The sequence below is a fragment of the Pyxicephalus adspersus genome, chromosome 8 (genome assembly GCF_032062135.1).
Source record: "Pyxicephalus adspersus chromosome 8, UCB_Pads_2.0, whole genome shotgun sequence".
Lineage (NCBI taxonomy): Eukaryota > Metazoa > Chordata > Amphibia > Anura > Pyxicephalidae > Pyxicephalus > Pyxicephalus adspersus.
In genome coordinates, this window is record NC_092865.1 from 62,575,128 (window position 1) to 62,588,322 (window position 13,195).

General features: G+C 37.5%; 1 protein-coding gene across 10 annotated transcripts in view; it reads left to right on the forward strand.

Moving 5' to 3' along the window:
• ERC2 (ELKS/RAB6-interacting/CAST family member 2) overlaps positions 1-13,195 on the forward strand; it is a 574,412-nt gene that overhangs the window by 419,844 nt on the left and 141,373 nt on the right. The gene's annotated exons all lie outside the window — the stretch shown is intronic.

Below are 13,195 nucleotides of genomic sequence, written 5' to 3' on the forward strand. Positions count from 1 at the left end.
AGGGTTGGGCCTGGGAATTTAGGATTCCAAGGCGCCTTGAATCCCAGACTACAAGAACCTGAAAAATATGTCTCCAACACTGGTTCCCTGCAATGACCACACATCAACCATCAGGCAACAAGGAATAAAAGCAAAAAGCAGCCTGATAAAGGGGCCAAATTTAGGGTTTATAAGAAACATAGAGAGGCATTTGAATTTTCTGTGGCCTATGGTAGGCATTATGATTGCTGTGAGGTTGTTGCATGGATACTATGTTTGGAATGAACCTATAAAATAATCCTTCCCACTATCTCATGAAACTTCTGCTTTCACCATTAACCACCAACCACAGGCTTATATTTACATTTATAATTTGTGTAAGGATAGTCAATTTGAATATTGGGTATATCACAAACGAATAAGCATACTTTACTGTTTTTTATTCGTTTATTCTCTAAAATAAATTTAGAATTTTTTTTTTACCCATATATTTGTAGTGTTAATTTTTTAGTGCTGCAGAAAGTTATTTAATATTTATATGAAAAAAAACTTTTTTGTGGGATGATAGTATCTTTAACTCTAAAGTTATTTGCCTTTAATTGAATAAAATTTCCACTCATAATTATTCACCTTAATTAGTTTTTTCTCATTGACTTGCATGTTCTGCTGCAAAGCACTTACAATTGACATGCTGCAAGTAAAGTGTGGTAAATCCTTAAAGCAGCATTAGTACATTTCAAACTGTCAGAAATGAGGCAGAAGAAGATTAGGTTCTGAAGCAGAATGATTTAAACAAAAAGTTCTTTAGTTGTCACTTTTTGCCTGGGTGTTGATCAGTTTTGTAAAACAGAAAAAAGCCAGATTTCTAATATCTGTCTCCCATCCCATGATTACTTTGTCATTTATATAACTAAATACGTTGATGTTTGTAATAATTATGCCAAAGTAGGCCTATGTGTGGGTTAAGGCAAAAAAACACAAAATGATTATTATTTATTTGTTTACTTGTATTTATAGTGCACTAACACATTACTTGGCGCTTTACAAAGTCCATACTCATGTCACTAGCTGTCCCTCAAAGGGGCTCAGAATCTAATGTCCCTACCATAGTCATATGTCTTTAACACAGTCTAACGTCAATTTTGAGTGGAAGGCAATTACCCTAAGTGCATGGTTTTTGGGATGTAGGAGTTAACCAGAGTGCCTGGAGAAAACCCACACAAACACAGGGAGAACATACCAACTAGTTGCTGATAGTGTCCAGGCCAAGATTCGAACCTGTCACCTAGCGCTGCAGAGGCCAGGTGAAATACGTTGCTCCTCTTCTTCCTGTAACATTTGCAGCACTATGTGCCTCATGTCCCTGTCCTATTTGTCCAAACGCCAGACCCCAATGCTGTCAAATGAGTTTTGTAGGTGCGCTATTTAGTATCTAATACTAGGTATTGGTAACAATTGATGGTAGCTGAGGTGGGGAGAGGAGTTTCCAGAGAGATCAGCTATAAGGTGGTTTAAGAAGGTGCCTATCAAAGATTGGGGAAAAAGATGAGAATATCATTTTGCTAAGCTTCACTAAAATCCATCCTCTCTGGAACCAGATGTTAGAAAAGCCTATCCTCAGCCTGAATCATTGTTCTTTGTGTGAAAGCAGTGGGTTCTCAGCAGAGTTCTGATTCAACCCTTGCTGAGTCAAATCTATAGCTTTGCAATCAACAAAACCCATTCTCCCTGCTTATTGGAAAGTTCTAGCTGTGTTAAGGAGCTGCTTTTATGGGAAACAAACATTCACACAGAGTGCTGCTATCAATTACTCAGGGTGTACATGCCACTAAAACTAACTAGGTTAGGGGAACTAGGCATGATGGCCTCTCTTTAGCAGCCCTTAGTGAATTTAGGACCCTTTCAATCTCTCGGTGTAAAACTGTGTAGTTTTCCCGTCCCAACCACACAACAAACTGCTACTGAGCAGCTGGGAAAGGCAAACCACACTATTTCCACAGTCGCACAAATCTTCAGCCACGTGTCCAAAATCGGCATGCCACTTTTGGGGACCACAACTCAATCTGCAGTAGCCGCACTTGCAGAGGAGAGGTTTGCACTGAGGTTAACTCCGCTGCAGAATCCGCAGTCAGCAATATACTCTGGAACACCTTTTGATTTGATGCACCTGGAAGGTATTTAGCTGATATAAACATTATATTGGGCTTTAAAGGCAAAAGGAGTGTTTCAGTGAAATCTGACAAAAAATGTCATTGCCATTGATTCTCAACCTTCTGTCCTATATTTGTTTGTTGTAATCATGTGAAGTCATTATCCATCTACCTCACATACATTATATTCAAAGGTCACAGACAAGTAATAGTATTTACAGTTTGGCGGAGTTCAGCATAGTTTAAATTGCTACTTTTGGCTTTAACATTTCTCTTGCTGTTCACTGATTGAACAATTTGTGGACAGATTCCTGCTGCACATTTTATGGCGACATTTGGGGAAAATGGTTTTCCCACACTGTAAAAAGCAACATATGTAATTGTAGTCACAAGCAAGGAGAGCTGGTTTTATGCTTCTGAATGTTTACACCACGTCAGATGGTATTTTCTGGAGAGGTTTTTTTTCTAAAGGAATGACAACATTTTCAGTGGCTGCCAACATTTTTTACATTCTGAACAAAAATATTCTATTCACAATCTGAAATTATTTTTTTCTAAAATATGTATATATGTCATTGTAGCTGTCACACTTTTTTGTTCTTGTTTTGTTGATCTAACATTTTTCAGACCTTTCAAAGTGAATATACACAGAGGATATAACAACAATTAAGATGAACTGTGGACACAAAAACTATCATTTAAATACATTTCTCAAAAGCTGGTCAATCCATTTTGTGTGAACTGAATTTATTTTAAATAATAGAAATTACTAGTGGCATCATCACGGTGCTCCACATATCCTGTACATAGGGCACAACTGTTGGGGAGACCACTGGGCCCATCTGCTCCAGATTTCAATTAGAAAACTACAGGAGAGGGCAGATAGAAGACCACTCACTCTGTAATGGAGTGGCGGTGGTTGGTCTTTATTACAGGAAGCTACTACACATAGGGAAATTACTGGATTACTCTGGATTATTGCACAGATTTAGAAGAAAAATACAAAGTGAACCAAGTCTGAAGTAAGATTAATATTACTATTATTATTGACTGACTGGAGGGAGCTGTGTAAGTAAAAGTTAATCTTAAATTGTTCACCTTATGTGATGAGCAATCAGAGTAAGAAATGATTCATGAGTGAAGTAGTTCAGCAGAGTTCAGGATAAACTGGAGTGGAGCCAGACAGTTCACAGGTAACATAAATAGAGTTTGGCTTTAAAGTACATTTATTGCCAAAACCTTTGGATAGAATAATTTGGATTATTATTATTTGTAATATTATTATAGTAATGTCTACAGAACATTGATGCAAAAATACCCATAGGTCATTTTGTGCATAAGCCAATAAATAAAATGCCAGTGTGAGCTGTTTATCATTTCAATGTTAATAGGGTTCTAGTAGATTCTTCACTGTTGAAAGACGTGGTAGTTAACTACTGCACCGTCCAATAATACAACTGGAAAAACATGATGTAGTGTTTAGGTTTATATGGCAGCCCTTGTGCTTTCTGCTTTCTTTTAGCATTGTATACTTGTACAACTTCTGGATGATATGTTTCCAAAGCAGCAGACTTAGAACCCCAGGTTATACTTCTGTGGAGACTTGAAGTGTCTGAGTAACAAAACAATTGGCTACCAAAGTGGGGTGCTGGCTCCCAGCATGCTATGTAACCACAAAATAAATGTTTAATCTCTAACTGATTTCCTGCATCCCTGCCAACTGTTGCTTTGCCTAATATTATTTCTGTTTGCTCATTACTAAAGTTAAATCCTATTCATCAATTTGCCAGTCCTCAGGAAAAATTATTCAACTAAATTCCAAACTATTATGTGGTCTCTTGCTTTCACAGAATAAAAATAGTTGCAGACATTATCATTAATGCCCATGTATGACTCTGTGTACTAAAGATAATTTTAAAAATCCTAGAAGACTGGAGAATATAGACAAAAATATAATATGGACAATTAAGGAAAAAAGCAAAAGAAAAGGAAGGAAAAGTACTAATAGGAAGTAGAATACAGACTGGAAAAAGAACAAAAGCAACTTAACAAGGCAAACAGATAAAACAGAATCATTGTTGCAAATTCAATGTCAGAAAGAAAAGACTGTTATGTTTAGGAATATGATGGATGATAATGGAGTAAGAAAACAGAAAGAGAAAAATATTTAAAGAAGTGTGAAAAGAATGTACACGAAAACTGTGCAAAAGAGGAAATAGAAAAAGTGGAAATAAAAAAGAAAGATGGAACATATGAGCAAATGGATGTAAAGGAGGTTTTATAAGGGGGAAAGAGAAAAGAGGTTTTCATACAAAAATGTAGTGTTAAGGAAATAAAAACAGTGATCTCATAAAAGGTGTAGTAGAAATTAAGGAGAGATGGAAAGAATGATTTTTGAGGAGACACTAAATGGAAACACCATTGAAGCAAGAGATGATTAGGATAGTAGAGATTAAATAAAATTAGAGCAAATGTAAAATAACTATAAGGCTGCACACGTTCAATAATTGTCAGAAAGGATCTTTCACAATCCTTTCCAATGACAACAGACTGAAAGATGCATGAACGAGCTCTGTACATACAGCACTGTTCTGCTCTTAGGAGAGGGGAGGGGGAGAGCGATGGATCGGCACCCCACTGCGCTTTCTCCTCTTCACTTGTATTACAATCGTCCGTTGTTTTTGGATCCACCAGGACGGATCCATGAACGATGTTGGATGAGCGCTGGACACACACCAGATTATCTTCTGATACTAGCCCTGAGGCAATTATCATAAGAGAATCATCTGACTGTGATTGTGGCCTAAGAGTAAGAAGAAAAGAATATGGAAGATGAATAAACCATGGTGTATGGGTAAAGTAATAGTTACAGCCGAAGTTGTAGTAAATTTAGTAAAAAAGGCAAGAGAAAAAAGGTTTGTCAGTCCAATTGTTGAGTTCGGAAGGGTGACGAGATGCTCCTGTACTGGGAGAAGAGGTTGATGTTTCCATACGGAGCATAATTAGATGATAAAACAAAATATTATATGGTCAAACATCTATGGACACCTGACCATCACCTATATGAGCTTGTTGGACATACAGAACAATTCCAAAACCAGGGCATCCAGAATTGGAGGTGTAGGTCATTGTAATTCCTCTACAAGAAACTGGTCAACCATATTGTCATGGACCTAGTTTTGTACTGGGTTTTTCCGTCACCCGGGAACATTAATAGACCTTCTCCAAACTGTTTCCACTTGGTTCAAAGTGTTTCTTTCGTGAAGACAATGGTCACCAAGAAAATAGGGTTTATCTCTTAAAGGGTTTTCAGACAGACTTTCAAATGAAGAGGTAAAATCCTAGCTTTACCCTATTTACTTGGTGCTTGGTTACCAGGATTGCTGCCTTTCAAAACAATGACCCAGTATAGAACAAGAAATTTTGAGGTAATAAAATAAAACAAGAGTTCTTGAGTTAATAAATTAACACCAAGACATTTCACCAACTTTCTCCAAAATCTTTGTAGGTAATTATGATTTGGGAAAGCTGGTGAGTCTGTATTAGGAAGAAGATCAGCTTTAGGGATACCATAGACATTTTGGTGATTAGTCATTGCCTTCCCCTTGACTTCCACAAATCAGATCCTCTATAAATGTAGCAAAAAAAAAAAAAGCCTCTGTACATAGAAATTTCTCTCACTCTCCTAAATGCCTCCAGACCATTTGATCTCTCGGTGCTAATAACAGGAAAAAATGTAGCAAACTGTGCGGCATAAAGGTTGCAGTGGCTAGAATTCCTGTTCTGCATTGGATTGGTGCCTTATCCCCAATGCGCCATGATCCCTAAACCCCCCCCCCCCTTCCTGTCTGTCGGAAAACCATAAAAACCATGTAGACAATTTTGCATGCTAATAATTCCTTCATTGTCTGTATTGTTATTCTGCTGTTGAAACGGGTTAAGTAGTGGCTGTTCAGTTACATCCGTAGATACATCATGAGCCAACCAGAGGAAAATTAAATTAGAATGGTTTACAATAAAATACTTTGTATGTCTTTCCTATTGCATTTGTAAATTCAGATAATCCGCCTCTGTCATCATGAGGTCTTTACATGAAAAAGCAATGTGTGTAATACTGTGTTTTATCTAGTATGCAGCTTTGTCAAGTTTAGTTACCATATAAGAAAAACTATATATGATAAACTTCATTGTGTATGGATATTGTTCATGTACAACATTTACTATTGATTTAGGTGACTGACATCTCCTGTATATTTCAAAAAGATACTTTAGGATTAATTTATTTGATAGCGGATAATCTTGGACTTGCCCACTCTTGCAAAGTAACCCTCCCTTCACATGTAAACTGACAGTGTGTTTTAAGATGTAACATCTGCCAATTACTAGGGAAATAATCCTCTAACTTTATTTCTTTAAAAAGTCTGCATTTAAAGTAAAATTCCCTTTTGGAAAAAAAAAATCTCCCTACTGCTACGCTGATCCCTTTACGAAGCGACATCCCAACTTTTTACATTTTCCCATCCGTGACACAAAGACTACTTTGGAAATCCCCCCTTCTAACCTAATAACTCTGAAGTTGTAATACCGGGCCTCAGTGAGGTGTCCCTTTAATGGTTACACTGATGTTGCAGCCATCACCTCCTTACCCCTTCTTCCTTAAGCTTTTCATCAACCCCCACCCCATTTTTCCCTTGCTTCTATCCTTTCTTTCTTCCTCATTTTGTCCCTTCCGTCTCCCTCCCCTTACTTTCATTTCTTCCTCATTTCTCCACCCTCCTCTAATTCCTTTATGTATACTCAACCCCAACTGTACACTCAAACTTGAGTTAATAAAATAACACCAAGACATTTCACCAACTTTCTCCAAAATCTTTGTAGGTAATTATGAATTGGGTAAGCCGGCTCTATTTATTATTTTTATAAAAGTCTATTCTACATTGAAAATATTTTTTTGGTGGATTTTACAAATTTGTTGAACGCAGTGAACTTCTGTATTAGTCTCATATATATATATATATATATATGTTACATAGTTATGAATTAATACACTGATCACAAATGGTTTTGTTTGTTTTGTTATTTTAGTATTTAATCACTTTTTTCAATGTGAACTGAAGACTTTTTTAAGTTAGTTAGGTCAGTCTTCAAGTAAGAAGTGTACCTAGGCATTATCCCACCCAAAGCGTCAGGACACCAGGACCCAGGCCAGAACCTTTAAGGATCTAAGAAAAATTTGTTTTCTTCGTAACAGGCACAAACCCCGGGGCCCTTCACCATGTGTAGGTGGGAAACCTGGATGACACATGTGTACCATCCACTTGCCTGCTTTTATCATGCCTCTATCATATAAACTGCCTTTATCATGCTTCTAGCTTCCCAGGATCCCTCATGAATATTTTTGATTGATGGCATGGTTTGGCAAGCAGCTCTGAAATGTGGAAGTATGATTGTTCTGTCCTCTACTACTTAAATCAGCACAATTCTAAATAAACATGTGTTTCGAATACAATTTTTTTTCAGTGGAGTTGATTTACTGATATTCTCTTCTTTTGGCCCTACATTTGACTCTTGTCTCATTATAGAAGGCTTAGTAAATATTGGAAGAACAAGGGTGGGCAGGAGAACATGTTCCAAACTAAAATACAAACCAGAATTTGGAATAGGAGGGACGTATCATCCACAGATTATCAAGGAATGCCTTTTCTTTTTTTTTTCCTCCCCTTTTTTTAAGGTCTCACTTGTGGGATAGCTGAGCAGTGAGAAAGTGTTACATTTATTTTAACCTTTTGAACCTTTCTCTTTCTTCCAGAAGACACCCACTGTGGAATAGGCCACAGGACTTAAGTTGAGCGAAAACTGGATTAGTTTTGTAAAGAAAAATATTGGCTCAGAAGGGGTTGTAGGAATGGGATGTTGTTTTAAGCGATATTATATAAATTATCGTTGTCCAATATTTTAGTCTTGCTCCCTGTGGCTTTGAGGAGCTATTTCTAAACTTGATGTGAACATTGTGTGATGAATAGATACTTTATGAGCTTAACAGCTGAAATGGGTACTTGACAGCTTTATATAGCATGTAATATGTGTACGTTTTTTACACAATGGAATAAATAGATGGTTAATGCATAAATGTGTATCGTCTCCAATATTTGTTAAAGTATATCTCTGGACAAAACAGGGAATGGAGAAGAGTTGGAACCTCTGTTTTCTCATTGTCTCTGTGCCTGCTAGAGAAATGTATCCTATCCCTTTGTCCTAGCCACCATTGCCCCAGGCTAACAGTGAAATTCATATTTTATAGGAACTTTAGGAATTAGGAACAGGATCTGAAGGGAAATCTACTAAAATTAAAAAGTTGAGATTCTCTATTCATTTTGGGACATTTTCTCCAACTTCTTTCTATGATAAAATAACTCCTTTGTGATAAAATAAGAGAATAATTTCTCAATGGGACACAGGCAATAAAAGATCCCCTTCTGATGTTCTAACCATTTTGTATTCTTTAGAAAAAGTATATGCTTTAGTTATGTAGGGGTTAAGTGGGGGTTAAGTTTTCATTTGCAATTGAGTAGCAAATTAATTGGAATGGACTGCCCAACATACCACAACACAACAAAAAGCATATATGCTTTCAAAAGTGCAACACAGGATAATTTTGAAGCCATTGAGCAAGGAAGAGCAGGTAGTGTATTGCTGTGAAGTGTGATGAAGTTTTATTATGAGTGAATAGCAACCCAGTGCACCAATGGCATGTCTTGTTTCCACACTTTATATTAACGCATGTGTTTTCAAATAGAAATGCACACAGTAATACAATAGTGGGAATAAGCTGCTTTTCTAAAAGGTGTGAGGGTGGTAGTACAGGGCCACCAGAGAATTGAGTACAATAGCTTTATTGCAGGGACTAAACTAAAAATAAAAAAAATAAAAAACTTGCCTTTAATCCCAAAGATCTCTTGATGGCACTAGACCTTCCCTCAATCCAGGGTCGTATTAGAATTCCTCTTCGTCCCGGCAGTGGGCACCGCCATCTTCTGTCTTCTCTTTCAGTCTTCTTCTTATGTCACCTGAACTCACACTGCGAAGGTGCGAAATCAAGTGTTGTAGCCCGCTGCAAAGAGGAAAAAGGAGAACCGATCTCACTGCACATTAGTGGAAAAAATGTTCCTTCTGCGCATGTCCAAGATTAGGCATGCTTAGAACGAGCAGCCAGAGCCTTCCAGGATGCGTCACGTAGGTATCCCGGGAGGCTTTGCATTCTCCCATTCAAGCTTGATGGCCACAGCGATTAAGACTTAAAGGGGCTGTGCTGCACCTTTTTTTTTTTGCACTTAGAAAAAACATTTTTACTTTGAAGGTTGTCTACCCTTTTATGTAAAGTAAAAATGTTGAGTTTAGGTCCACTTTCAGCTTGACCGGGTCACAACAAGAACCTAACTTCCTTTTTCCAGCCTAATGCTAAACGCCAGCCTTACATTTAGTCTTACACAGCTGTGCAGGCCCGTCTCATGTATTGAAAATGTTTACCGATGTTACTGCACACTGTGAGCATCTTACTGTTGCGTGAGAAGTTGCATCAAGTCAGACAGAGCCTGCCTATTTTCTGGCAGAAAGACACCATTCTCCACCATTTCCCTCCACAGCCTTCCTTGCCCACCCTTTTCATTTATTGGATTTCAGTTCTTTTAATCATGAAGACTCGGCATCACAAATGTGCATTATCTAGGGGGGTCTGCATGCAAATGCAGCCTGACTAGAAAGGTCCACTCAATTATTTAATAATAACTATTATTTGTTCATTAAATGTTTGGACCAGTGACTCTAAAGTCTATTCTTAACATGGCTTTTTCATACCAGTAGTAAAGGCAACATGGTAAAAAGGGAAACATAGTCTGAAGCTCTACCTGGTGGCCGCAAGTGGAAAATCTAAATATATATGCAGCAATTTTTACCCTGCAATAAAAGTCCTGGACACATTAGTAAAAAAAAATTAACATATATATATATATATCCTTCAACATAGCTACTATTTTGTGTTATTAAAATTAAGTTTGTTTGATAAACGGAAATAAGTGTGATGCATATTTTTGTATCAAAATGTAGTTTGGTGATCAAAAGCAGACAACGTTGCAAACATTCATCCACGCATTTTGGAATATATTCTCCTCATGTCTGGACTGTCAGAATATTCCACTTTAATACAGAGAATGCCGACATATTTCCCTAACATCTGTTTTATAATAATCATTGACATGAGGGAGCTGTTGTATGCGGGGAGCAGTAACACCAGTGGTACTGGCGGCAGATCGAAAGAGACTCCGGGCCCTGTCTGCTTCAATCATAATTAATAGCAGCACAGTGTATTTAGTGGTTGGGTTCCGTGCAGAGGCAGTATCCGAGAACTATGTTGTCTTGGATTATATTCAGCAGAAGATCAGGTTTGTTGATGGAATATATACAATAGAGAAGTGTATTCAGAAAGCGGTGTAAAACATGCAGTAACCCATAGCAACCAGTAACTTTATTAGCCTTGTATGATCTGAATTTCATAAACTGATTGGGTATAATGCAAAGTATCATTGCTCTTTTGTTATCCAGTAAGCCTAGTTGTGCAATACTTTTTTCTTGGCTTTTCACATAAATATTCTCTGTAAAGGTTGGAATTTTTTAAAAATTACGAGCCTTGAAAATCAAAAAAGATATCTTTTTTGATTTTTTTTAGCGGTGTCTTTTTAATTTACAGGCTTCTTTTTTTCCTCACATCTTGGTTTGATGTTTAAAGGTGTAAAGGGACTGAACCTTTTTGGGCCCCAGCAATAAAGCCGATGTTGTCCCCCCAGCCATTCTCCCCGTAACGCCTGTAAAGTTTCACAGAGCCTTATGCAACAGAACAAGACTTCACAGAAAAACATATGGCGTGAAGCAGAGGGTAATGTCAAAGCACAATGTGTAGGCGTACAGTGCGTCACAGGATAGTATTCAGCAAACTAGATAGTAAGGGGGAACATCAAACCCTCATACTGGCCCTGATTTATTAAGGCTCTCCAAGGCTGGAGAGGATACACTTTCGTCTGTGAAGCTGGGTAATCCAGCAAACCTGGAATGAATCTGGTCCAGGATTCAAAACATTTGCTAACAAATAGCAAATGACTTTTAAGAAATAATTCCATGTTTGCTGGATCACCCAGCTTCACTGACGAAAGTGTATCCTCTCCAGCCTTGGGGAGCTTTAATAAATCAGACTCTCAGAAGTGCAATTCTTGTCAAAGAAAACCATTTTTAGTGATTGATTCCAGTGATGGTAGAACAAATCAGCACTGTACAGAAAACTTGTTCTGTCGAGAAGTGAAAAGCCAAGGATGAGCAAGAGGCTCCCCTCCGCATCCTCTTTATTACAAATCACTGCATTTGTTAAGTGATTTGGGATCACGGATCCCTAAACGTTGTCAGTAAGCGGCTGTACAACCACTCACCCAAGTCAATCAAGAACAGTTGTCTTGGACATCAAAAATCTAGCATCTATCCAAGGCTTTAGAAGAATCTCATATACAGTAATTTATACACTGGTAAAGAGTACAAGTGAAGCACAGTATGAGTTTATATATGATACAATTGCAGCAAAATACACTATGTGGTTAAAATGCATTGTCACAGGTCCTAGGTTCAAATATGGCCAGATCTTCAAGGAGTGTGTATGTTCTGCCAGTGTTCATGTGGGATTCCTCCAGGTACTCTGATTCCCCCCACATCCCCAAAAACATGCAGTTAAGTTATTTGTCTCCCCCACAAATCAACCTTGGTGTATTAAAATGATTTGCATTTCCAGCTGACTTCTGGGTATAAATGTATAAATTTTAATAACGCGCAGTAACAAAACTGTGTATGCTAGTAGAAGAATTCAGAGAACTTTTTTTTTGCAGCTCTGTATAGGAAAATAAAGGTTTATTTAATTAAGGTGGTATAGGACATCAGATATTAGCACAGTATATAGTGATACACCATAGCACCACTGGGCATTAAAAAATCATGTATATGGTTGTATACAATGTCATAGGACTATATCACAACACAGGTGTTGTGGTAGAGGAAATGATACAACTATATCATGACATTCATTTTAGTGGTAGAACCCCTCATTTAACTATATTACAGGACAGTATGTAGAGGTACTGTACATCATAGGGGAGCATAAATCTTCACCATATTATTGTACTGTATGATGTCTTCTGATGAACAAAGTAGAAGACCTCATAGGACTGTATATAAATCTACATCACATAACTGAGCATTAAAAAAACACCACATATGACTGCACAGCACATCACCGGAGTGTATTGCAGCACAATATATAGTGGTACAGCACATTATAGAGCAGAATAAATCCGCTCTGTACAGAGCATCATTGGAATATATCACAGCACTGGTAATTGTAGTCGAGGGGAATCCTGCATTCTGTCATTGTATAGGACTGGGCAGGGTGTTGTATGACTGTCTCAGCAGTACAGCACACTATGTAAGAATCTTATGCAGCTGTACCAGCACTCAGCATGTATTACAATAGGAAATGAAATAATTGTATCACAGTACAGTATGTAATGAGACAGGTTATTATTCAGCTTTATTAGTATACATTAAATATCATAACAAGGCATCAAAGTTCAAAATCAAAGCACAGCACCTAGCAAAGGACAGCATATGTAGTATAGGGCTACAGGACATATTAGGACATCTTGAGAAGTGGTAAGGTTCATTGTTGGAATATAGCAACTTTTATGACATTTATTATTATGTATTTTTCTTCTCTTATTTATCTTATTTGTAAAATTCTGTCCATGTAAGATTTTTGAAGATCTGAGTGGAAGTCTTTGCTTTGCTGAATTGTTATACAATCTGGAGAAGAGATGTCAAATGCCACATCTGCAATCCCCATCAGGTTGGCCCCTACTTGAGGACTCCCCTGGGATTGAGGCAGGGCACTAGTCATTAAACACAAGTTGGGATGGGAGATTTAAGGTTAAGTGTCTGTCAATGAGATCTTTATTACAAGGCTGCCCTTTCCTTACTAC